Below are 16,694 nucleotides of genomic sequence, written 5' to 3'. Positions count from 1 at the left end.
AGGTTTTGGAGTTTTGACAATGAAATGGAGTCACTTTCTAAGTTCTTCTCTGTGTCTTTTACAGATCGAAATAAAAAAGCTTACAGCACCTGGGATTCCCAGGCGGTCTTCCATCCAAGTACTAACCAGGCCCTACTCTGCTTAGCTTCTGAGATCTGACGAGATCAGGCGGAGCCAGAGAGGTATGGCCGTAAGCAACTGTATGTCCTCTACCTAATCTTTTAAAATGTGTCAAAGGTTTTGGAGTTTTGACAATGAAATGGAGTCACTTTCTAAGTTCTTCTCTGTGTCTTTTACAGATCGAAATAAAAAAGCTTACAGCACCTGGGATTCCCAGGCGGTCTTCCATCCAAGTACTAACCAGGCCCTACTCTGCTTAGCTTCTGAGATCAGACGAGATCAGGCGGAGCCAGAGAGGTATGGCCGTAAGCAACTGTATGTCCTCTTCCTAATCTTTTAAAATGTGTCAAAGGTTTTGGAGTTTTGATAATGAAAAAGGAGTCACTTTCTAATGCCTTCTCGATTTCTTCCAGAGAGAGAAATGAAAAAGCTTACGGCACCTGGGATTCCCAGGCGGTCTTCCATCCAAGTACTAACCAGGCCCTTCGCTGCTTAGCTTCTGAGATCTGACGAGATCAGGCGGAGCCAGAGAGGTATGGCCGTAAGCAACTGTATGTCCTCTACCTAATCTTTTAAAATGTGTCAAAGGTTTTGTAGTTTTGACAATTAAATGGAGTCACTTTCTAAGGCCTTCTCTGTGTCTTTTACAGATCGAAATGAAAAAGCTTACAGCACCTGGGATTCCCAGGCGGTCTTCCATCCAAGTACTAACCAGGCCCTACTCTGCTTAGCTTCTGAGATCAGACGAGATCAGGCGAAGCCAGAGAGGTATGGCCGTAAGCAACTGTATGTCCTCTTCCTAATATTTTAAAATGTGTCAAAGGTTTTGGAGTTTAGATAATGAAAAAGGAGTCACTTTCTAATGCCTTCTCGATTTCTTCCAGAGGGAGAAATGAAAAAGCTTACAGCACCTGGGATTCCCAGGCGGTCTTCCATCCAAGTACTAACCAGGCCCTACTCTGCTTAGCTTCTGAGATCTGACGAGATCAGGCGGAGCCAGAGAGGTATGGCCGTAAGCAACTGTATGTCCTCTTCCTAATCTTTTAAAATGTGTCAAAGGTTTTGTAGTTTTGACAATGAAATGGAGTCACTTTCTAAGGCCTTCTCTGTGTCTTTTACAGATCGAAATGAAAAAGCTTACAGCACCTGGGATTCCCAGGCGGTCTTCCATCCAAGTACTAACCAGGCCCTACTCTGCTTAGCTTCTGAGATCAGACGAGATCAGGCGGAGCCAGAGAGGTATGGCCGTAAGCAACTGTATGTCCTCTTCCTAATCTTTTAAAATGTGTCAAAGGTTTTGTAGTTTTGACAAAGAAATGGAGTCACTTTCTAAGGCCTTCTCTGTGTCTTTTACAGATCGAAATGAAAAAGCTTACAGCACCTGGGATTCCCAGGCGGTCTTCCATCCAAGTACTAACCAGGCCCTACTCTGCTTAGCTTCTGAGATCAGACGAGATCAGGCAGAGCCAGAGAGGTATGGCCGTAAGCAACTGTATGTCCTCTTCCTAATCTTTTAAAATGTGTCTAAGGTTTTGGAGTTTTGATAATGAAAAAGGAGTCACTTTCTAATGCCTTCTCGATTTCTTCCAGAGAGAGAAATGAAAAAGCTTACGGCACCTGGGATTCCCAGGCGGTCTTCCATCCAAGTACTAACCAGGCCCTACTCTGCTTAGCTTCTGAGATCAGACGAGATCAGGCGGAGCCAGAGAGGTATGGCCGTAAGCAACTGTATGTCCTCTACCTAATCTTTTAAAATGTGTCAAAGGTTTTGGAGTTTTGACAATGAAATGGAGTCACTTTCTAAGTTCTTCTTTGTGTCTTTTACAGATCGAAATAAAAAAGCTTACAGCACCTGGGATTCCCAGGCGGTCTTCCATCCAAGTACTAACCAGGCCCTACTCTGCTTAGCTTCTGAGATCAGACGAGATCAGGCGAAGCCAGAGAGGTATGGCCGTAAGCAACTGTATGTCCTCTTCCTAATATTTTAAAATGTGTCAAAGGTTTTGGAGTTTAGATAATGAAAAAGGAGTCACTTTCTAATGCCTTCTCGATTTCTTCCAGAGAGAGAAATGAAAAAGCTTACGGCACCTGGGATTCCCAGGCGGTCTTCCATCCAAGTACTAACCAGGCCCTACTCTGCTTAGCTTCTGAGATCAGACGAGATCAGGCGGAGCAAGAGAGGTATGGCCGTAAGCAACTGTATGTCCTCTTCCTAATCTTTTAAAATGTGTCAAAGGTTTTGTAGTTTTGACAATGAAATGGAGTCACTTTCTAAGGCCTTCTCTGTGTCTTTTACAGATCGAAATGAAAAAGCTTACAGCACCTGGGATTCCCAGGCGGTCTTCCATCCAAGTACTAACCAGGCCCTACTCTGCTTAGCTTCTGAGATCAGACGAGATCAGGCGGAGCCAGAGAGGTATGGCCGTAAGCAACTGTATGTCCTCTTCCTAATCTTTTAAAATGTGTCAAAGGTTTTGGAGTTTTGATAATGAAAAAGGAGTCACTTTCTAATGCCTTCTCGATTTCTTCCAGAGAGAGAAATGAAAAAGCTTACGGCACCTGGGATTCCCAGGCGGTCTTCCATCCAAGTACTAACCAGGCCCTACTCTGCTTAGCTTCTGAGATCTGACGAGATCAGGCGGAGCCAGAGAGGTATGGCCGTAAGCAACTGTATGTCCTCTTCCTAATCTTTTAAAATGTGTCAAAGGTTTTGTAGTTTTGACAATGAAATGGAGTCACTTTCTAAGGCCTTCTCTGTGTCTTTTACAGATCGAAATGAAAAAGCTTACAGCACCTGGGATTCCCAGGCGGTCTTCCATCCAAGTACTAACCAGGCCCTACTCTGCTTAGCTTCTGAGATCAGACGAGATCAGGCGGAGCCAGAGAGGTATGGCCGTAAGCAACTGTATGTCCTCTTCCTAATCTTTTAAAATGTGTCAAAGGTTTTGTAGTTTTGACAAAGAAATGGAGTCACTTTCTAAGGCCTTCTCTGTGTCTTTTACAGATCGAAATGAAAAAGCTTACAGCACCTGGGATTCCCAGGCTATCTTCCATCCAAGTACTAACCAGGCCCTACTCTGCTTAGCTTCTGAGATCAGACGAGATCAGGCAGAGCCAGAGAGGTATGGCCGTAAGCAACTGTATGTCCTCTTCCTAATCTTTTAAAATGTGTCTAAGGTTTTGGAGTTTTGATAATGAAAAAGGAGTCACTTTCTAATGCCTTCTCGATTTCTTCCAGAGAGAGAAATGAAAAAGCTTACGGCACCTGGGATTCCCAGGCGGTCTTCCATCCAAGTACTAACCAGGCCCTACTCTGCTTAGCTTCTGAGATCAGACGAGATCAGGCGGAGCCAGAGAGGTATGGCCGTAAGCAACTGTATGTCCTCTACCTAATCTTTTAAAATGTGTCAAAGGTTTTGGAGTTTTGACAATGAAATGGAGTCACTTTCTAAGTTCTTCTTTGTGTCTTTTACAGATCGAAATAAAAAAGCTTACAGCACCTGGGATTCCCAGGCGGTCTTCCATCCAAGTACTAACCAGGCCCTACTCTGCTTAGCTTCTGAGATCAGACGAGATCAGGCGAAGCCAGAGAGGTATGGCCGTAAGCAACTGTATGTCCTCTTCCTAATATTTTAAAATGTGTCAAAGGTTTTGGAGTTTAGATAATGAAAAAGGAGTCACTTTCTAATGCCTTCTCGATTTCTTCCAGAGAGAGAAATGAAAAAGCTTACGGCACCTGGGATTCCCAGGCGGTCTTCCATCCAAGTACTAACCAGGCCCTACTCTGCTTAGCTTCTGAGATCAGACGAGATCAGGCGGAGCAAGAGAGGTATGGCCGTAAGCAACTGTATGTCCTCTTCCTAATCTTTTAAAATGTGTCAAAGGTTTTGTAGTTTTGACAATGAAATGGAGTCACTTTCTAAGGCCTTCTCTGTGTCTTTTACAGATCGAAATGAAAAAGCTTACAGCACCTGGGATTCCCAGGCGGTCTTCCATCCAAGTACTAACCAGGCCCTACTCTGCTTAGCTTCTGAGATCAGACGAGATCAGGCGGAGCCAGAGAGGTATGGCCGTAAGCAACTGTATGTCCTCTTCCTAATCTTTTAAAATGTGTCAAAGGTTTTGTAGTTTTGACAAAGAAATGGAGTCACTTTCTAAGGCCTTCTCTGTGTCTTTTACAGATCGAAATGAAAAAGCTTACAGCACCTGGGATTCCCAGGCGGTCTTCCATCCAAGTACTAACCAGGCCCTACTCTGCTTAGCTTCTGAGATCAGACGAGATCAGGCGAAGCCAGAGAGGTATGGCCGTAAGCAACTGTATGTCCTCTTCCTAATATTTTAAAATGTGTCAAAGGTTTTGGAGTTTAGATAATGAAAAAGGAGTCACTTTCTAATGCCTTCTCGATTTCTTCCAGAGAGAGAAATGAAAAAGCTTACGGCACCTGGGATTCCCAGGCGGTCTTCCATCCAAGTACTAACCAGGCCCTACTCTGCTTAGCTTCTGAGATCAGACGAGATCAGGCGGAGCAAGAGAGGTATGGCCGTAAGCAACTGTATGTCCTCTTCCTAATCTTTTAAAATGTGTCAAAGGTTTTGTAGTTTTGACAATGAAATGGAGTCACTTTCTAAGGCCTTCTCTGTGTCTTTTACAGATCGAAATGAAAAAGCTTACAGCACCTGGGATTCCCAGGCGGTCTTCCATCCAAGTACTAACCAGGCCCTACTCTGCTTAGCTTCTGAGATCAGACGAGATCAGGCGGAGCCAGAGAGGTATGGCCGTAAGCAACTGTATGTCCTCTTCCTAATCTTTTAAAATGTGTCAAAGGTTTTGGAGTTTTGATAATGAAAAAGGAGTCACTTTCTAATGCCTTCTCGATTTCTTCCAGAGAGAGAAATGAAAAAGCTTACGGCACCTGGGATTCCCAGGCGGTCTTCCATCCAAGTACTAACCAGGCCCTACTCTGCTTAGCTTCTGAGATCTGACGAGATCAGGCGGAGCCAGAGAGGTATGGCCGTAAGCAACTGTATGTCCTCTTCCTAATCTTTTAAAATGTGTCAAAGGTTTTGTAGTTTTGACAATGAAATGGAGTCACTTTCTAAGGCCTTCTCTGTGTCTTTTACAGATCGAAATGAAAAAGCTTACAGCACCTGGGATTCCCAGGCGGTCTTCCATCCAAGTACTAACCAGGCCCTACTCTGCTTAGCTTCTGAGATCAGACGAGATCAGGCGGAGCCAGAGAGGTATGGCCGTAAGCAACTGTATGTCCTCTTCCTAATCTTTTAAAATGTGTCAAAGGTTTTGTAGTTTTGACAAAGAAATGGAGTCACTTTCTAAGGCCTTCTCTGTGTCTTTTACAGATCGAAATGAAAAAGCTTACAGCACCTGGGATTCCCAGGCTATCTTCCATCCAAGTACTAACCAGGCCCTACTCTGCTTAGCTTCTGAGATCAGACGAGATCAGGCAGAGCCAGAGAGGTATGGCCGTAAGCAACTGTATGTCCTCTTCCTAATCTTTTAAAATGTGTCTAAGGTTTTGGAGTTTTGATAATGAAAAAGGAGTCACTTTCTAATGCCTTCTCGATTTCTTCCAGAGAGAGAAATGAAAAAGCTTACGGCACCTGGGATTCCCAGGCGGTCTTCCATCCAAGTACTAACCAGGCCCTACTCTGCTTAGCTTCTGAGATCAGACGAGATCAGGCGGAGCCAGAGAGGTATGGCCGTAAGCAACTGTATGTCCTCTACCTAATCTTTTAAAATGTGTCAAAGGTTTTGGAGTTTTGACAATGAAATGGAGTCACTTTCTAAGTTCTTCTTTGTGTCTTTTACAGATCGAAATAAAAAAGCTTACAGCACCTGGGATTCCCAGGCGGTCTTCCATCCAAGTACTAACCAGGCCCTACTCTGCTTAGCTTCTGAGATCAGACGAGATCAGGCGAAGCCAGAGAGGTATGGCCGTAAGCAACTGTATGTCCTCTTCCTAATATTTTAAAATGTGTCAAAGGTTTTGGAGTTTAGATAATGAAAAAGGAGTCACTTTCTAATGCCTTCTCGATTTCTTCCAGAGAGAGAAATGAAAAAGCTTACGGCACCTGGGATTCCCAGGCGGTCTTCCATCCAAGTACTAACCAGGCCCTACTCTGCTTAGCTTCTGAGATCAGACGAGATCAGGCGGAGCAAGAGAGGTATGGCCGTAAGCAACTGTATGTCCTCTTCCTAATCTTTTAAAATGTGTCAAAGGTTTTGTAGTTTTGACAATGAAATGGAGTCACTTTCTAAGGCCTTCTCTGTGTCTTTTACAGATCGAAATGAAAAAGCTTACAGCACCTGGGATTCCCAGGCGGTCTTCCATCCAAGTACTAACCAGGCCCTACTCTGCTTAGCTTCTGAGATCAGACGAGATCAGGCGGAGCCAGAGAGGTATGGCCGTAAGCAACTGTATGTCCTCTTCCTAATCTTTTAAAATGTGTCAAAGGTTTTGGAGTTTTGATAATGAAAAAGGAGTCACTTTCTAATGCCTTCTCGATTTCTTCCAGAGAGAGAAATGAAAAAGCTTACGGCACCTGGGATTCCCAGGCGGTCTTCCATCCAAGTACTAACCAGGCCCTACTCTGCTTAGCTTCTGAGATCTGACGAGATCAGGCGGAGCCAGAGAGGTATGGCCGTAAGCAACTGTATGTCCTCTTCCTAATCTTTTAAAATGTGTCAAAGGTTTTGTAGTTTTGACAATGAAATGGAGTCACTTTCTAAGGCCTTCTCTGTGTCTTTTACAGATCGAAATGAAAAAGCTTACAGCACCTGGGATTCCCAGGCGGTCTTCCATCCAAGTACTAACCAGGCCCTACTCTGCTTAGCTTCTGAGATCAGACGAGATCAGGCGGAGCCAGAGAGGTATGGCCGTAAGCAACTGGATGTCCTCTTCCTAATCTTTTAAAATGTGTCAAAGGTTTTGGAGTTTTGATAATGAAAAAGGAGTCACTTTCTAATGCCTTCTCGATTTCTTCCAGAGAGAGAAATGAAAAAGCTTACGGCACCTGGGATTCCCAGGCGGTCTTCCATCCAAGTACTAACCAGGCCCTACGCTGCTTAGCTTCTGAGATCTGACGAGATCAGGCGGAGCCAGAGAGGTATGGCCGTAAGCAACTGTATGTCCTCTACCTAATCTTTTAAAATGTGTCAAAGGTTTTGTAGTTTTGACAATTAAATGGAGTCACTTTCTAAGGCCTTCTCTGTGTCTTTTACAGATCGAAATGAAAAAGCTTACAGCACCTGGGATTCCCAGGCGGTCTTCCATCCAAGTACTAACCAGGCCCTACTCTGCTTAGCTTCTGAGATCAGACGAGATCAGGCGAAGCCAGAGAGGTATGGCCGTAAGCAACTGTATGTCCTCTTCCTAATATTTTAAAATGTGTCAAAGGTTTTGGAGTTTAGATAATGAAAAAGGAGTCACTTTCTAATGCCTTCTCGATTTCTTCCAGAGAGAGAAATGAAAAAGCTTACAGCACCTGGGATTCCCAGGCGGTCTTCCATCCAAGTACTAACCAGGCCCTACTCTGCTTAGCTTCTGAGATCTGACGAGATCAGGCGGAGCCAGAGAGGTATGGCCGTAAGCAACTGTATGTCCTCTTCCTAATCTTTTAAAATGTGTCAAAGGTTTTGTAGTTTTGACAATGAAATGGAGTCACTTTCTAAGGCCTTCTCTGTGTCTTTTACAGATCGAAATGAAAAAGCTTACAGCACCTGGGATTCCCAGGCGGTCTTCCATCCAAGTACTAACCAGGCCCTACTCTGCTTAGCTTCTGAGATCAGACGAGATCAGGCGAAGCCAGAGAGGTATGGCCGTAAGCAACTGTATGTCCTCTTCCTAATATTTTAAAATGTGTCAAAGGTTTTGGAGTTTAGATAATGAAAAAGGAGTCACTTTCTAATGCCTTCTCGATTTCTTCCAGAGAGAGAAATGAAAAAGCTTACAGCACCTGGGATTCCCAGGCGGTCTTCCATCCAAGTACTAACCAGGCCCTACTCTGCTTAGCTTCTGAGATCTGACGAGATCAGGCGGAGCCAGAGAGGTATGGCCGTAAGCAACTGTATGTCCTCTTCCTAATCTTTTAAAATGTGTCAAAGGTTTTGTAGTTTTGACAATGAAATGGAGTCACTTTCTAAGGCCTTCTCTGTGTCTTTTACAGATCGAAATGAAAAAGCTTACAGCACCTGGGATTCCCAGGCGGTCTTCCATCCAAGTACTAACCAGGCCCTACTCTGCTTAGCTTCTGAGATCAGACGAGATCAGGCGGAGCCAGAGAGGTATGGCCGTAAGCAACTGTATGTCCTCTTCCTAATCTTTTAAAATGTGTCAAAGGTTTTGTAGTTTTGACAAAGAAATGGAGTCACTTTCTAAGGCCTTCTCTGTGTCTTTTACAGATCGAAATGAAAAAGCTTACAGCACCTGGGATTCCCAGGCGGTCTTCCATCCAAGTACTAACCAGGCCCTACTCTGCTTAGCTTCTGAGATCAGACGAGATCAGGCCGAGCCAGAGAGGTATGGCCGTAAGCAACTGTATGTCCTCTTCCTAATCTTTTAAAATGTGTCAAAGGTTTTGGAGTTTTGATAATGAAAAAGGAGTCACTTTCTAATGCCTTCTCGATTTCTTCGAGAGAGAGAAATGAAAAAGCTTACGGCACCTGGGATTCCCAGGCGGTCTTCCATCCAAGTACTAACCAGGCCCTACGCTGCTTAGCTTCTGAGATCTGACGAGATCAGGCGGAGCCAGAGAGGTATGGCCGTAAGCAACTGTATGTCCTCTACCTAATCTTTTAAAATGTGTCAAAGGTTTTGTAGTTTTGACAATTAAATGGAGTCACTTTCTAAGGCCTTCTCTGTGTCTTTTACAGATCGAAATGAAAAAGCTTACAGCACCTGGGATTCCCAGGCGGTCTTCCATCCAAGTACTAACCAGGCCCTACTCTGCTTAGCTTCTGAGATCAGACGAGATCAGGCGAAGCCAGAGAGGTATGGCCGTAAGCAACTGTATGTCCTCTTCCTAATATTTTAAAATGTGTCAAAGGTTTTGGAGTTTAGATAATGAAAAAGGAGTCACTTTCTAATGCCTTCTCGATTTCTTCCAGAGAGAGAAATGAAAAAGCTTACAGCACCTGGGATTCCCAGGCGGTCTTCCATCCAAGTACTAACCAGGCCCTACTCTGCTTAGCTTCTGAGATCTGACGAGATCAGGCGGAGCCAGAGAGGTATGGCCGTAAGCAACTGTATGTCCTCTTCCTAATCTTTTAAAATGTGTCAAAGGTTTTGTAGTTTTGACAATGAAATGGAGTCACTTTCTAAGGCCTTCTCTGTGTCTTTTACAGATCGAAATGAAAAAGCTTACAGCACCTGGGATTCCCAGGCGGTCTTCCATCCAAGTACTAACCAGGCCCTACTCTGCTTAGCTTCTGAGATCAGACGAGATCAGGCGGAGCCAGAGAGGTATGGCCGTAAGCAACTGTATGTCCTCTTCCTAATCTTTTAAAATGTGTCAAAGGTTTTGTAGTTTTGACAAAGAAATGGAGTCACTTTCTAAGGCCTTCTCTGTGTCTTTTACAGATCGAAATGAAAAAGCTTACAGCACCTGGGATTCCCAGGCGGTCTTCCATCCAAGTACTAACCAGGCCCTACTCTGCTTAGCTTCTGAGATCAGACGAGATCAGGCAGAGCCAGAGAGGTATGGCCGTAAGCAACTGTATGTCCTCTTCCTAATCTTTTAAAATGTGTCTAAGGTTTTGGAGTTTTGATAATGAAAAAGGAGTCACTTTCTAATGCCTTCTCGATTTCTTCCAGAGAGAGAAATGAAAAAGCTTACGGCACCTGGGATTCCCAGGCGGTCTTCCATCCAAGTACTAACCAGGCCCTACTCTGCTTAGCTTCTGAGATCAGACGAGATCAGGCGAAGCCAGAGAGGTATGGCCGTAAGCAACTGTATGTCCTCTTCCTAATATTTTAAAATGTGTCAAAGGTTTTGGAGTTTAGATAATGAAAAAGGAGTCACTTTCTAATGCCTTCTCGATTTCTTCCAGAGAGAGAAATGAAAAAGCTTACGGCACCTGGGATTCCCAGGCGGTCTTCCATCCAAGTACTAACCAGGCCCTACTCTGCTTAGCTTCTGAGATCTGACGAGATCAGGCGGAGCCAGAGAGGTATGGCCGTAAGCAACTGTATGTCCTCTTCCTAATCTTTTAAAATGTGTCAAAGGTTTTGTAGTTTTGACAATGAAATGGAGTCACTTTCTAAGGCCTTCTCTGTGTCTTTTACAGATCGAAATGAAAAAGCTTACAGCACCTGGGATTCCCAGGCGGTCTTCCATCCAAGTACTAACCAGGCCCTACTCTGCTTAGCTTCTGAGATCAGACGAGATCAGGCGGAGCCAGAGAGGTATGGCCGTAAGCAACTGTATGTCCTCTTCCTAATCTTTTAAAATGTGTCAAAGGTTTTGGAGTTTTGATAATGAAAAAGGAGTCACTTTCTAATGCCTTGTCGATTTCTTCCAGAGAGAGAAATGAAAAAGCTTACGGCACCTGGGATTCCCAGGCGGTCTTCCATCCAAGTACTAACCAGGCCCTACTCTGCTTAGCTTCTGAGATCAGACGAGATCAGGCGGAGCAAGAGAGGTATGGCCGTAAGCAACTGTATGTCCTCTTCCTAATCTTTTAAAATGTGTCAAAGGTTTTGTAGTTTTGACAATGAAATGGAGTCACTTTCTAAGGCCTTCTCTGTGTCTTTTACAGATCGAAATGAAAAAGCTTACAGCACCTGGGATTCCCAGGCGGTCTTCCATCCAAGTACTAACCAGGCCCTACTCTGCTTAGCTTCTGAGATCAGACGAGATCAGGCGGAGCCAGAGAGGTATGGCCGTAAGCAACTGTATGTCCTCTTCCTAATCTTTTAAAATGTGTCAAAGGTTTTGGAGTTTTGATAATGAAAAAGGAGTCACTTTCTAATGCCTTCTCGATTTCTTCCAGAGAGAGAAATGAAAAAGCTTACGGCACCTGGGATTCCCAGGCGGTCTTCCATCCAAGTACTAACCAGGCCCTACTCTGCTTAGCTTCTGAGATCAGACGAGATCAGGCGAAGCCAGAGAGGTATGGCCGTAAGCAACTGTATGTCCTCTTCCTAATATTTTAAAATGTGTCAAAGGTTTTGGAGTTTAGATAATGAAAAAGGAGTCACTTTCTAATGCCTTCTCGATTTCTTCCAGAGAGAGAAATGAAAAAGCTTACGGCACCTGGGATTCCCAGGCGGTCTTCCATCCAAGTACTAACCAGGCCCTACTCTGCTTAGCTTCTGAGATCTGACGAGATCAGGCGGAGCCAGAGAGGTATGGCCGTAAGCAACTGTATGTCCTCTTCCTAATCTTTTAAAATGTGTCAAAGGTTTTGTAGTTTTGACAATGAAATGGAGTCACTTTCTAAGGCCTTCTCTGTGTCTTTTACAGATCGAAATGAAAAAGCTTACAGCACCTGGGATTCCCAGGCGGTCTTCCATCCAAGTACTAACCAGGCCCTACTCTGCTTAGCTTCTGAGATCAGACGAGATCAGGCGGAGCCAGAGAGGTATGGCCGTAAGCAACTGTATGTCCTCTTCCTAATCTTTTAAAATGTGTCAAAGGTTTTGGAGTTTTGATAATGAAAAAGGAGTCACTTTCTAATGCCTTCTCGATTTCTTCCAGAGAGAGAAATGAAAAAGCTTACGGCACCTGGGATTCCCAGGCGGTCTTCCATCCAAGTACTAACCAGGCCCTACTCTGCTTAGCTTCTGAGATCTGACGAGATCAGGCGGAGCCAGAGAGGTATGGCCGTAAGCAACTGTATGTCCTCTTCCTAATCTTTTAAAATGTGTCAAAGGTTTTGTAGTTTTGACAATGAAATGGAGTCACTTTCTAAGGCCTTCTCTGTGTCTTTTACAGATCGAAATGAAAAAGCTTACAGCACCTGGGATTCCCAGGCGGTCTTCCATCCAAGTACTAACCAGGCCCTACTCTGCTTAGCTTCTGAGATCAGACGAGATCAGGCGGAGCCAGAGAGGTATGGCCGTAAGCAACTGAATGTCCTCTACCTAATCTTTTAAAATGTGTCAAAGGTTTTGGAGTTTTGATAATGAAAAAGGAGTCACTTTCTAATGCCTTGTCGATTTCTTCCAGAGAGAGAAATGAAAAAGCTTACGGCACCTGGGATTCCCAGGCGGTCTTCCATCCAAGTACTAACCAGACCCTACTCTGCTTAGCTTCTGAGATCAGACGAGATCAGGCGGAGCAAGAGAGGTATGGCCGTAAGCAACTGTATGTCCTCTTCCTAATCTTTTAAAATGTGTCAAAGGTTTTGTAGTTTTGACAATGAAATGGAGTCACTTTCTAAGGCCTTCTCTGTGTCTTTTACAGATCGAAATGAAAAAGCTTACAGCACCTGGGATTCCCAGGCGGTCTTCCATCCAAGTACTAACCAGGCCCTACTCTGCTTAGCTTCTGAGATCAGACGAGATCAGGCGGAGCCAGAGAGGTATGGCCGTAAGCAACTGTATGTCCTCTTCCTAATCTTTTAAAATGTGTCAAAGGTTTTGGAGTTTTGATAATGAAAAAGGAGTCACTTTCTAATGCCTTCTCGATTTCTTCCAGAGAGAGAAATGAAAAAGCTTACGGCACCTGGGATTCCCAGGCGGTCTTCCATCCAAGTACTAACCAGGCCCTACTCTGCTTAGCTTCTGAGATCTGACGAGATCAGGCGGAGCCAGAGAGGTATGGCCGTAAGCAACTGTATGTCCTCTTCCTAATCTTTTAAAATGTGTCAAAGGTTTTGTAGTTTTGACAATGAAATGGAGTCACTTTCTAAGGCCTTCTCTGTGTCTTTTACAGATCGAAATGAAAAAGCTTACAGCACCTGGGATTCCCAGGCGGCCTTCCATCCAAGTACTAACCAGGCCCTACTCTGCTTAGCTTCTGAGATCAGACGAGATCAGGCGAAGCCAGAGAGGTATGGCCGTAAGCAACTGTATGTCCTCTTCCTAATATTTTAAAATGTGTCAAAGGTTTTGGAGTTTAGATAATGAAAAAGGAGTCACTTTCTAATGCCTTCTCGATTTCTTCCAGAGAGAGAAATGAAAAAGCTTACGGCACCTGGGATTCCCAGGCGGTCTTCCATCCAAGTACTAACCAGGCCCTACTCTGCTTAGCTTCTGAGATCTGACGAGATCAGGCGGAGCCAGAGAGGTATGGCCGTAAGCAACTGTATGTCCTCTTCCTAATCTTTTAAAATGTGTCAAAGGTTTTGTAGTTTTGACAATGAAATGGAGTCACTTTCTAAGGCCTTCTCTGTGTCTTTTACAGATCGAAATGAAAAAGCTTACAGCACCTGGGATTCCCAGGCGGTCTTCCATCCAAGTACTAACCAGGCCCTACTCTGCTTAGCTTCTGAGATCTGACGAGATCAGGCGGAGCCAGAGAGGTATGGCCGTAAGCAACTGTATGTCCTCTACCTAATCTTTTAAAATGTGTCAAAGGTTTTGGAGTTTTGATAATGAAAAAGGAGTCACTTTCTAAGGCCTTCTCTGTGTCTTTTACAGATAGAAATGAAAAAGCTTACGGCACCTGGGATTCCCAGGCGGTCTTCCATCCAAGTACTAACCAGGCCCTACTCTGCTTAGCTTCTGAGATCTGACGAGATCAGGCGGAGCCAGAGAGGTATGGCCGTAAGCAACTGTATGTCCTCTTCCTAATATTTTAAAATGTGTCAAAGGTTTTGGAGTTTAGATAATGAAAAAGGAGTCACTTTCTAATGCCTTCTCGATTTCTTCCAGAGAGAGAAATGAAAAAGCTTACGGCACCTGGGATGCCCAGGCGGTCTTCCATCCAAGTACTAACCAGGCCCTACTCTGCTTAGCTTCTGAGATCTGACGAGATCAGGCGGAGCCAGAGAGGTATGGCCGTAAGCAACTGTATGTCCTCTTCCTAATCTTTTAAAATGTGTCAAAGGTTTTGTAGTTTTGACAATGAAATGGAGTCACTTTCTAAGGCCTTCTCTGTGTCTTTTACAGATCGAAATGAAAAAGCTTACAGCACCTGGGATTCCCAGGCGGTCTTCCATCCAAGTACTAACCAGGCCCTACTCTGCTTAGCTTCTGAGATCAGACGAGATCAGGCGGAGCCAGAGAGGTATGGCCGTAAGCAACTGTATGTCCTCTTCCTAATCTTTTAAAATGTGTCAAAGGTTTTGGAGTTTTGATAATGAAAAAGGAGTCACTTTCTAATGCCTTCTCGATTTCTTCCAGAGAGAGAAATGAAAAAGCTTACGGCACCTGGGATTCCCAGGCGGTCTTCCATCCAAGTACTAACCAGGCCCTACTCTGCTTAGCTTCTGAGATCAGACGAGATCAGGCGGAGCAAGAGAGGTATGGCCGTAAGCAACTGTATGTCCTCTTCCTAATCTTTTAAAATGTGTCAAAGGTTTTGTAGTTTTGACAATGAAATGGAGTCACTTTCTAAGGCCTTCTCTGTGTCTTTTACAGATCGAAATGAAAAAGCTTACAGCACCTGGGATTCCCAGGCGGTCTTCCATCCAAGTACTAACCAGGCCCTACTCTGCTTAGCTTCTGAGATCAGACGAGATCAGGCCGAGCCAGAGAGGTATGGCCGTAAGCAACTGTATGTCCTCTTCCTAATCTTTTAAAATGTGTCAAAGGTTTTGGAGTTTTGATAATGAAAAAGGAGTCACTTTCTAATGCCTTCTCGATTTCTTCCAGAGAGAGAAATGAAAAAGCTTACGGCACCTGGGATTCCCAGGCGGTCTTCCATCCAAGTACTAACCAGGCCCTACTCTGCTTAGCTTCTGAGATCAGACGAGATCAGGCGGAGCCAGAGAGGTATGGCCGTAAGCAACTGTATGTCCTCTACCTAATCTTTTAAAATGTGTCAAAGGTTTTGTAGTTTTGACAATGAAATGGAGTCACTTTCTAAGGCCTTCTCTGTGTCTTTTACAGATAGAAATGAAAAAGCTTACGGCACCTGGGATTCCCAGGCGGTCTTCCATCCAAGTACTAACCAGGCCCTACTCTGCTTAGCTTCTGAGATCTGACGAGATCAGGCGGAGCCAGAGAGGTATGGCCGTAAGCAACTGTATGTCCTCTTCCTAATATTTTAAAATGTGTCAAAGGTTTTGGAGTTTAGATAATGAAAAAGGAGTCACTTTCTAATGCCTTCTCGATTTCTTCCAGAGAGAGAAATGAAAAAGCTTACGGCACCTGGGATTCCCAGGCGGTCTTCCATCCAAGTACTAACCAGGCCCTACTCTGCTTAGCTTCTGAGATCTGACGAGATCAGGCGGAGCCAGAGAGGTATGGCCGTAAGCAACTGTATGTCCTCTTCCTAATCTTTTAAAATGTGTCAAAGGTTTTGTAGTTTTGACAATGAAATGGAGTCACTTTCTAAGGCCTTCTCTGTGTCTTTTACAGATCGAAATGAAAAAGCTTACAGCACCTGGGATTCCCAGGCGGTCTTCCATCCAAGTACTAACCAGGCCCTACTCTGCTTAGCTTCTGAGATCAGACGAGATCAGGCGGAGCCAGAGAGGTATGGCCGTAAGCAACTGTATGTCCTCTTCCTAATCTTTTAAAATGTGTCAAAGGTTTTGGAGTTTTGATAATGAAAAAGGAGTCACTTTCTAATGCCTTCTCGATTTCTTCCAGAGAGAGAAATGAAAAAGCTTACGGCACCTGGGATTCCCAGGCGGTCTTCCATCCAAGTACTAACCAGGCCCTACTCTGCTTAGCTTCTGAGATCAGACGAGATCAGGCGGAGCAAGAGAGGTATGGCCGTAAGCAACTGTATGTCCTCTTCCTAATCTTTTAAAATGTGTCAAAGGTTTTGTAGTTTTGACAATGAAATGGAGTCACTTTCTAAGGCCTTCTCTGTGTCTTTTACAGATCGAAATGAAAAAGCTTACAGCACCTGGGATTCCCAGGCGGTCTTCCATCCAAGTACTAACCAGGCCCTACTCTGCTTAGCTTCTGAGATCAGACGAGATCAGGCGGAGCCAGAGAGGTATGGCCGTAAGCAACTGTATGTCCTCTTCCTAATCTTTTAAAATGTGTCAAAGGTTTTGGAGTTTTGATAATGAAAAAGGAGTCACTTTCTAATGCCTTCTCGATTTCTTCCAGAGAGAGAAATGAAAAAGCTTACGGCACCTGGGATTCCCAGGCGGTCTTCCATCCAAGTACTAACCAGGCCCTACTCTGCTTAGCTTCTGAGATCTGACGAGATCAGGCGGAGCCAGAGAGGTATGGCCGTAAGCAACTGTATGTCCTCTTCCTAATCTTTTAAAATGTTCCAACGGTTTTGTAGTTTTGACAATGAAATGGAGTCACTTTCTAAGGCCTTCTCTGTGTCTTTTACAGATCGAAATGAAAAAGCTTACAGCACCTGGGATTCCCAGGCGGTCTTCCATCCAAGTACTAACCAGGCCCTACTCTGCTTAGCTTCTGAGATCAGACGAGATCAGGCGGAGCCAGAGAGGTATGGCCGTAAGCAACTGTATGTCCTCT

The 16,694-nt window shown here is 44.5% G+C and overlaps 69 non-coding genes and 2 pseudogenes across 69 annotated transcripts; all 71 read right to left on the bottom strand.

Annotated features, from left to right (window-relative positions):
• Nucleotides 1-77: 77 nt before the first annotated feature.
• On the bottom strand, nt 78-196 carry LOC144390062 (5S ribosomal RNA). Its single transcript, XR_013454132.1, has one exon. It is a non-coding gene; the product is annotated as a 5S ribosomal RNA (ribosomal RNA).
• A 116-nt stretch (nt 197-312) lies between these two features.
• LOC144396549 (5S ribosomal RNA) lies at nt 313-431 on the bottom strand. The gene has a single exon (XR_013458695.1). It is a non-coding gene; the product is annotated as a 5S ribosomal RNA (ribosomal RNA).
• Nucleotides 432-548: 117 nt separating this feature from the next.
• Nucleotides 549-667, bottom strand: LOC144398775 (5S ribosomal RNA). Its single transcript, XR_013460922.1, has one exon. It is a non-coding gene; the product is annotated as a 5S ribosomal RNA (ribosomal RNA).
• A 116-nt stretch (nt 668-783) lies between these two features.
• LOC144393370 (5S ribosomal RNA) lies at nt 784-902 on the bottom strand. Its single transcript, XR_013456217.1, has one exon. It is a non-coding gene; the product is annotated as a 5S ribosomal RNA (ribosomal RNA).
• A 117-nt stretch (nt 903-1,019) lies between these two features.
• On the bottom strand, nt 1,020-1,138 carry LOC144390060 (5S ribosomal RNA). Its single transcript, XR_013454126.1, has one exon. It is a non-coding gene; the product is annotated as a 5S ribosomal RNA (ribosomal RNA).
• Nucleotides 1,139-1,254: 116 nt separating this feature from the next.
• Nucleotides 1,255-1,373, bottom strand: LOC144396548 (5S ribosomal RNA). The gene has a single exon (XR_013458694.1). It is a non-coding gene; the product is annotated as a 5S ribosomal RNA (ribosomal RNA).
• Nucleotides 1,374-1,489: 116 nt separating this feature from the next.
• LOC144398044 (5S ribosomal RNA) lies at nt 1,490-1,608 on the bottom strand. The gene has a single exon (XR_013460191.1). It is a non-coding gene; the product is annotated as a 5S ribosomal RNA (ribosomal RNA).
• A 117-nt stretch (nt 1,609-1,725) lies between these two features.
• LOC144401847 (5S ribosomal RNA) lies at nt 1,726-1,844 on the bottom strand. The gene has a single exon (XR_013463782.1). It is a non-coding gene; the product is annotated as a 5S ribosomal RNA (ribosomal RNA).
• Nucleotides 1,845-1,960: 116 nt separating this feature from the next.
• On the bottom strand, nt 1,961-2,079 carry LOC144393348 (5S ribosomal RNA). Its single transcript, XR_013456200.1, has one exon. It is a non-coding gene; the product is annotated as a 5S ribosomal RNA (ribosomal RNA).
• Nucleotides 2,080-2,196: 117 nt separating this feature from the next.
• Nucleotides 2,197-2,315, bottom strand: LOC144397282 (5S ribosomal RNA). The gene has a single exon (XR_013459427.1). It is a non-coding gene; the product is annotated as a 5S ribosomal RNA (ribosomal RNA).
• A 116-nt stretch (nt 2,316-2,431) lies between these two features.
• LOC144396547 (5S ribosomal RNA) lies at nt 2,432-2,550 on the bottom strand. The gene has a single exon (XR_013458693.1). It is a non-coding gene; the product is annotated as a 5S ribosomal RNA (ribosomal RNA).
• A 117-nt stretch (nt 2,551-2,667) lies between these two features.
• LOC144399148 (5S ribosomal RNA) lies at nt 2,668-2,786 on the bottom strand. Its single transcript, XR_013461293.1, has one exon. It is a non-coding gene; the product is annotated as a 5S ribosomal RNA (ribosomal RNA).
• A 116-nt stretch (nt 2,787-2,902) lies between these two features.
• Nucleotides 2,903-3,021, bottom strand: LOC144396546 (5S ribosomal RNA). The gene has a single exon (XR_013458692.1). It is a non-coding gene; the product is annotated as a 5S ribosomal RNA (ribosomal RNA).
• Nucleotides 3,022-3,137: 116 nt separating this feature from the next.
• Nucleotides 3,138-3,256, bottom strand: LOC144399797 (5S ribosomal RNA; annotated as a pseudogene).
• A 117-nt stretch (nt 3,257-3,373) lies between these two features.
• LOC144401846 (5S ribosomal RNA) lies at nt 3,374-3,492 on the bottom strand. The gene has a single exon (XR_013463781.1). It is a non-coding gene; the product is annotated as a 5S ribosomal RNA (ribosomal RNA).
• A 116-nt stretch (nt 3,493-3,608) lies between these two features.
• On the bottom strand, nt 3,609-3,727 carry LOC144393337 (5S ribosomal RNA). Its single transcript, XR_013456189.1, has one exon. It is a non-coding gene; the product is annotated as a 5S ribosomal RNA (ribosomal RNA).
• A 117-nt stretch (nt 3,728-3,844) lies between these two features.
• Nucleotides 3,845-3,963, bottom strand: LOC144397281 (5S ribosomal RNA). The gene has a single exon (XR_013459426.1). It is a non-coding gene; the product is annotated as a 5S ribosomal RNA (ribosomal RNA).
• A 116-nt stretch (nt 3,964-4,079) lies between these two features.
• Nucleotides 4,080-4,198, bottom strand: LOC144396545 (5S ribosomal RNA). Its single transcript, XR_013458691.1, has one exon. It is a non-coding gene; the product is annotated as a 5S ribosomal RNA (ribosomal RNA).
• Nucleotides 4,199-4,314: 116 nt separating this feature from the next.
• On the bottom strand, nt 4,315-4,433 carry LOC144393326 (5S ribosomal RNA). Its single transcript, XR_013456178.1, has one exon. It is a non-coding gene; the product is annotated as a 5S ribosomal RNA (ribosomal RNA).
• Nucleotides 4,434-4,550: 117 nt separating this feature from the next.
• On the bottom strand, nt 4,551-4,669 carry LOC144397280 (5S ribosomal RNA). Its single transcript, XR_013459425.1, has one exon. It is a non-coding gene; the product is annotated as a 5S ribosomal RNA (ribosomal RNA).
• A 116-nt stretch (nt 4,670-4,785) lies between these two features.
• On the bottom strand, nt 4,786-4,904 carry LOC144396544 (5S ribosomal RNA). Its single transcript, XR_013458690.1, has one exon. It is a non-coding gene; the product is annotated as a 5S ribosomal RNA (ribosomal RNA).
• A 117-nt stretch (nt 4,905-5,021) lies between these two features.
• On the bottom strand, nt 5,022-5,140 carry LOC144399137 (5S ribosomal RNA). The gene has a single exon (XR_013461282.1). It is a non-coding gene; the product is annotated as a 5S ribosomal RNA (ribosomal RNA).
• Nucleotides 5,141-5,256: 116 nt separating this feature from the next.
• On the bottom strand, nt 5,257-5,375 carry LOC144396543 (5S ribosomal RNA). Its single transcript, XR_013458689.1, has one exon. It is a non-coding gene; the product is annotated as a 5S ribosomal RNA (ribosomal RNA).
• A 116-nt stretch (nt 5,376-5,491) lies between these two features.
• On the bottom strand, nt 5,492-5,610 carry LOC144399796 (5S ribosomal RNA; annotated as a pseudogene).
• A 117-nt stretch (nt 5,611-5,727) lies between these two features.
• LOC144401845 (5S ribosomal RNA) lies at nt 5,728-5,846 on the bottom strand. The gene has a single exon (XR_013463780.1). It is a non-coding gene; the product is annotated as a 5S ribosomal RNA (ribosomal RNA).
• A 116-nt stretch (nt 5,847-5,962) lies between these two features.
• On the bottom strand, nt 5,963-6,081 carry LOC144393315 (5S ribosomal RNA). Its single transcript, XR_013456167.1, has one exon. It is a non-coding gene; the product is annotated as a 5S ribosomal RNA (ribosomal RNA).
• Nucleotides 6,082-6,198: 117 nt separating this feature from the next.
• Nucleotides 6,199-6,317, bottom strand: LOC144397279 (5S ribosomal RNA). The gene has a single exon (XR_013459424.1). It is a non-coding gene; the product is annotated as a 5S ribosomal RNA (ribosomal RNA).
• A 116-nt stretch (nt 6,318-6,433) lies between these two features.
• On the bottom strand, nt 6,434-6,552 carry LOC144396541 (5S ribosomal RNA). The gene has a single exon (XR_013458687.1). It is a non-coding gene; the product is annotated as a 5S ribosomal RNA (ribosomal RNA).
• Nucleotides 6,553-6,669: 117 nt separating this feature from the next.
• LOC144399126 (5S ribosomal RNA) lies at nt 6,670-6,788 on the bottom strand. The gene has a single exon (XR_013461271.1). It is a non-coding gene; the product is annotated as a 5S ribosomal RNA (ribosomal RNA).
• A 116-nt stretch (nt 6,789-6,904) lies between these two features.
• On the bottom strand, nt 6,905-7,023 carry LOC144396540 (5S ribosomal RNA). Its single transcript, XR_013458686.1, has one exon. It is a non-coding gene; the product is annotated as a 5S ribosomal RNA (ribosomal RNA).
• A 117-nt stretch (nt 7,024-7,140) lies between these two features.
• On the bottom strand, nt 7,141-7,259 carry LOC144398130 (5S ribosomal RNA). Its single transcript, XR_013460277.1, has one exon. It is a non-coding gene; the product is annotated as a 5S ribosomal RNA (ribosomal RNA).
• Nucleotides 7,260-7,375: 116 nt separating this feature from the next.
• LOC144393304 (5S ribosomal RNA) lies at nt 7,376-7,494 on the bottom strand. The gene has a single exon (XR_013456160.1). It is a non-coding gene; the product is annotated as a 5S ribosomal RNA (ribosomal RNA).
• A 117-nt stretch (nt 7,495-7,611) lies between these two features.
• LOC144390059 (5S ribosomal RNA) lies at nt 7,612-7,730 on the bottom strand. The gene has a single exon (XR_013454125.1). It is a non-coding gene; the product is annotated as a 5S ribosomal RNA (ribosomal RNA).
• A 116-nt stretch (nt 7,731-7,846) lies between these two features.
• Nucleotides 7,847-7,965, bottom strand: LOC144393293 (5S ribosomal RNA). Its single transcript, XR_013456149.1, has one exon. It is a non-coding gene; the product is annotated as a 5S ribosomal RNA (ribosomal RNA).
• A 117-nt stretch (nt 7,966-8,082) lies between these two features.
• On the bottom strand, nt 8,083-8,201 carry LOC144390058 (5S ribosomal RNA). The gene has a single exon (XR_013454124.1). It is a non-coding gene; the product is annotated as a 5S ribosomal RNA (ribosomal RNA).
• Nucleotides 8,202-8,317: 116 nt separating this feature from the next.
• On the bottom strand, nt 8,318-8,436 carry LOC144396539 (5S ribosomal RNA). Its single transcript, XR_013458685.1, has one exon. It is a non-coding gene; the product is annotated as a 5S ribosomal RNA (ribosomal RNA).
• A 116-nt stretch (nt 8,437-8,552) lies between these two features.
• LOC144399242 (5S ribosomal RNA) lies at nt 8,553-8,671 on the bottom strand. Its single transcript, XR_013461387.1, has one exon. It is a non-coding gene; the product is annotated as a 5S ribosomal RNA (ribosomal RNA).
• A 117-nt stretch (nt 8,672-8,788) lies between these two features.
• LOC144398129 (5S ribosomal RNA) lies at nt 8,789-8,907 on the bottom strand. The gene has a single exon (XR_013460276.1). It is a non-coding gene; the product is annotated as a 5S ribosomal RNA (ribosomal RNA).
• A 116-nt stretch (nt 8,908-9,023) lies between these two features.
• LOC144393282 (5S ribosomal RNA) lies at nt 9,024-9,142 on the bottom strand. Its single transcript, XR_013456138.1, has one exon. It is a non-coding gene; the product is annotated as a 5S ribosomal RNA (ribosomal RNA).
• A 117-nt stretch (nt 9,143-9,259) lies between these two features.
• Nucleotides 9,260-9,378, bottom strand: LOC144390057 (5S ribosomal RNA). Its single transcript, XR_013454123.1, has one exon. It is a non-coding gene; the product is annotated as a 5S ribosomal RNA (ribosomal RNA).
• A 116-nt stretch (nt 9,379-9,494) lies between these two features.
• LOC144396538 (5S ribosomal RNA) lies at nt 9,495-9,613 on the bottom strand. Its single transcript, XR_013458684.1, has one exon. It is a non-coding gene; the product is annotated as a 5S ribosomal RNA (ribosomal RNA).
• Nucleotides 9,614-9,729: 116 nt separating this feature from the next.
• On the bottom strand, nt 9,730-9,848 carry LOC144398043 (5S ribosomal RNA). The gene has a single exon (XR_013460190.1). It is a non-coding gene; the product is annotated as a 5S ribosomal RNA (ribosomal RNA).
• Nucleotides 9,849-9,965: 117 nt separating this feature from the next.
• LOC144400895 (5S ribosomal RNA) lies at nt 9,966-10,084 on the bottom strand. Its single transcript, XR_013462830.1, has one exon. It is a non-coding gene; the product is annotated as a 5S ribosomal RNA (ribosomal RNA).
• Nucleotides 10,085-10,201: 117 nt separating this feature from the next.
• Nucleotides 10,202-10,320, bottom strand: LOC144399115 (5S ribosomal RNA). Its single transcript, XR_013461260.1, has one exon. It is a non-coding gene; the product is annotated as a 5S ribosomal RNA (ribosomal RNA).
• A 116-nt stretch (nt 10,321-10,436) lies between these two features.
• Nucleotides 10,437-10,555, bottom strand: LOC144396537 (5S ribosomal RNA). The gene has a single exon (XR_013458683.1). It is a non-coding gene; the product is annotated as a 5S ribosomal RNA (ribosomal RNA).
• Nucleotides 10,556-10,672: 117 nt separating this feature from the next.
• Nucleotides 10,673-10,791, bottom strand: LOC144397277 (5S ribosomal RNA). Its single transcript, XR_013459422.1, has one exon. It is a non-coding gene; the product is annotated as a 5S ribosomal RNA (ribosomal RNA).
• A 116-nt stretch (nt 10,792-10,907) lies between these two features.
• On the bottom strand, nt 10,908-11,026 carry LOC144396536 (5S ribosomal RNA). The gene has a single exon (XR_013458682.1). It is a non-coding gene; the product is annotated as a 5S ribosomal RNA (ribosomal RNA).
• Nucleotides 11,027-11,143: 117 nt separating this feature from the next.
• On the bottom strand, nt 11,144-11,262 carry LOC144400894 (5S ribosomal RNA). The gene has a single exon (XR_013462829.1). It is a non-coding gene; the product is annotated as a 5S ribosomal RNA (ribosomal RNA).
• Nucleotides 11,263-11,379: 117 nt separating this feature from the next.
• LOC144399103 (5S ribosomal RNA) lies at nt 11,380-11,498 on the bottom strand. Its single transcript, XR_013461248.1, has one exon. It is a non-coding gene; the product is annotated as a 5S ribosomal RNA (ribosomal RNA).
• A 116-nt stretch (nt 11,499-11,614) lies between these two features.
• On the bottom strand, nt 11,615-11,733 carry LOC144396535 (5S ribosomal RNA). The gene has a single exon (XR_013458681.1). It is a non-coding gene; the product is annotated as a 5S ribosomal RNA (ribosomal RNA).
• A 117-nt stretch (nt 11,734-11,850) lies between these two features.
• On the bottom strand, nt 11,851-11,969 carry LOC144399092 (5S ribosomal RNA). The gene has a single exon (XR_013461237.1). It is a non-coding gene; the product is annotated as a 5S ribosomal RNA (ribosomal RNA).
• Nucleotides 11,970-12,085: 116 nt separating this feature from the next.
• On the bottom strand, nt 12,086-12,204 carry LOC144396534 (5S ribosomal RNA). Its single transcript, XR_013458680.1, has one exon. It is a non-coding gene; the product is annotated as a 5S ribosomal RNA (ribosomal RNA).
• Nucleotides 12,205-12,321: 117 nt separating this feature from the next.
• LOC144399042 (5S ribosomal RNA) lies at nt 12,322-12,440 on the bottom strand. Its single transcript, XR_013461187.1, has one exon. It is a non-coding gene; the product is annotated as a 5S ribosomal RNA (ribosomal RNA).
• A 116-nt stretch (nt 12,441-12,556) lies between these two features.
• Nucleotides 12,557-12,675, bottom strand: LOC144396533 (5S ribosomal RNA). Its single transcript, XR_013458679.1, has one exon. It is a non-coding gene; the product is annotated as a 5S ribosomal RNA (ribosomal RNA).
• A 117-nt stretch (nt 12,676-12,792) lies between these two features.
• LOC144399081 (5S ribosomal RNA) lies at nt 12,793-12,911 on the bottom strand. Its single transcript, XR_013461226.1, has one exon. It is a non-coding gene; the product is annotated as a 5S ribosomal RNA (ribosomal RNA).
• A 116-nt stretch (nt 12,912-13,027) lies between these two features.
• On the bottom strand, nt 13,028-13,146 carry LOC144398262 (5S ribosomal RNA). Its single transcript, XR_013460409.1, has one exon. It is a non-coding gene; the product is annotated as a 5S ribosomal RNA (ribosomal RNA).
• A 117-nt stretch (nt 13,147-13,263) lies between these two features.
• Nucleotides 13,264-13,382, bottom strand: LOC144399070 (5S ribosomal RNA). Its single transcript, XR_013461215.1, has one exon. It is a non-coding gene; the product is annotated as a 5S ribosomal RNA (ribosomal RNA).
• Nucleotides 13,383-13,498: 116 nt separating this feature from the next.
• LOC144390056 (5S ribosomal RNA) lies at nt 13,499-13,617 on the bottom strand. The gene has a single exon (XR_013454122.1). It is a non-coding gene; the product is annotated as a 5S ribosomal RNA (ribosomal RNA).
• A 117-nt stretch (nt 13,618-13,734) lies between these two features.
• On the bottom strand, nt 13,735-13,853 carry LOC144399059 (5S ribosomal RNA). The gene has a single exon (XR_013461204.1). It is a non-coding gene; the product is annotated as a 5S ribosomal RNA (ribosomal RNA).
• Nucleotides 13,854-13,970: 117 nt separating this feature from the next.
• On the bottom strand, nt 13,971-14,089 carry LOC144398549 (5S ribosomal RNA). The gene has a single exon (XR_013460696.1). It is a non-coding gene; the product is annotated as a 5S ribosomal RNA (ribosomal RNA).
• Nucleotides 14,090-14,205: 116 nt separating this feature from the next.
• On the bottom strand, nt 14,206-14,324 carry LOC144396532 (5S ribosomal RNA). The gene has a single exon (XR_013458678.1). It is a non-coding gene; the product is annotated as a 5S ribosomal RNA (ribosomal RNA).
• A 117-nt stretch (nt 14,325-14,441) lies between these two features.
• Nucleotides 14,442-14,560, bottom strand: LOC144397276 (5S ribosomal RNA). The gene has a single exon (XR_013459421.1). It is a non-coding gene; the product is annotated as a 5S ribosomal RNA (ribosomal RNA).
• Nucleotides 14,561-14,676: 116 nt separating this feature from the next.
• LOC144399241 (5S ribosomal RNA) lies at nt 14,677-14,795 on the bottom strand. Its single transcript, XR_013461386.1, has one exon. It is a non-coding gene; the product is annotated as a 5S ribosomal RNA (ribosomal RNA).
• A 117-nt stretch (nt 14,796-14,912) lies between these two features.
• Nucleotides 14,913-15,031, bottom strand: LOC144401844 (5S ribosomal RNA). Its single transcript, XR_013463779.1, has one exon. It is a non-coding gene; the product is annotated as a 5S ribosomal RNA (ribosomal RNA).
• Nucleotides 15,032-15,147: 116 nt separating this feature from the next.
• On the bottom strand, nt 15,148-15,266 carry LOC144399047 (5S ribosomal RNA). The gene has a single exon (XR_013461192.1). It is a non-coding gene; the product is annotated as a 5S ribosomal RNA (ribosomal RNA).
• Nucleotides 15,267-15,383: 117 nt separating this feature from the next.
• LOC144399036 (5S ribosomal RNA) lies at nt 15,384-15,502 on the bottom strand. The gene has a single exon (XR_013461181.1). It is a non-coding gene; the product is annotated as a 5S ribosomal RNA (ribosomal RNA).
• A 116-nt stretch (nt 15,503-15,618) lies between these two features.
• LOC144396530 (5S ribosomal RNA) lies at nt 15,619-15,737 on the bottom strand. The gene has a single exon (XR_013458676.1). It is a non-coding gene; the product is annotated as a 5S ribosomal RNA (ribosomal RNA).
• Nucleotides 15,738-15,854: 117 nt separating this feature from the next.
• Nucleotides 15,855-15,973, bottom strand: LOC144397275 (5S ribosomal RNA). The gene has a single exon (XR_013459420.1). It is a non-coding gene; the product is annotated as a 5S ribosomal RNA (ribosomal RNA).
• Nucleotides 15,974-16,089: 116 nt separating this feature from the next.
• LOC144396529 (5S ribosomal RNA) lies at nt 16,090-16,208 on the bottom strand. The gene has a single exon (XR_013458675.1). It is a non-coding gene; the product is annotated as a 5S ribosomal RNA (ribosomal RNA).
• A 117-nt stretch (nt 16,209-16,325) lies between these two features.
• On the bottom strand, nt 16,326-16,444 carry LOC144399025 (5S ribosomal RNA). The gene has a single exon (XR_013461170.1). It is a non-coding gene; the product is annotated as a 5S ribosomal RNA (ribosomal RNA).
• Nucleotides 16,445-16,560: 116 nt separating this feature from the next.
• On the bottom strand, nt 16,561-16,679 carry LOC144396528 (5S ribosomal RNA). The gene has a single exon (XR_013458674.1). It is a non-coding gene; the product is annotated as a 5S ribosomal RNA (ribosomal RNA).
• Between the last annotated feature and the right edge of the window lie 15 nt (nt 16,680-16,694).

This window comes from Gasterosteus aculeatus, chromosome 2 (assembly GCF_964276395.1).
Source record: "Gasterosteus aculeatus chromosome 2, fGasAcu3.hap1.1, whole genome shotgun sequence".
Lineage (NCBI taxonomy): Eukaryota > Metazoa > Chordata > Actinopteri > Perciformes > Gasterosteidae > Gasterosteus > Gasterosteus aculeatus.
The sequence above is the reverse complement of the archived record's forward strand: the minus strand, read 5'-3'. Positions and strand labels throughout refer to the sequence as shown.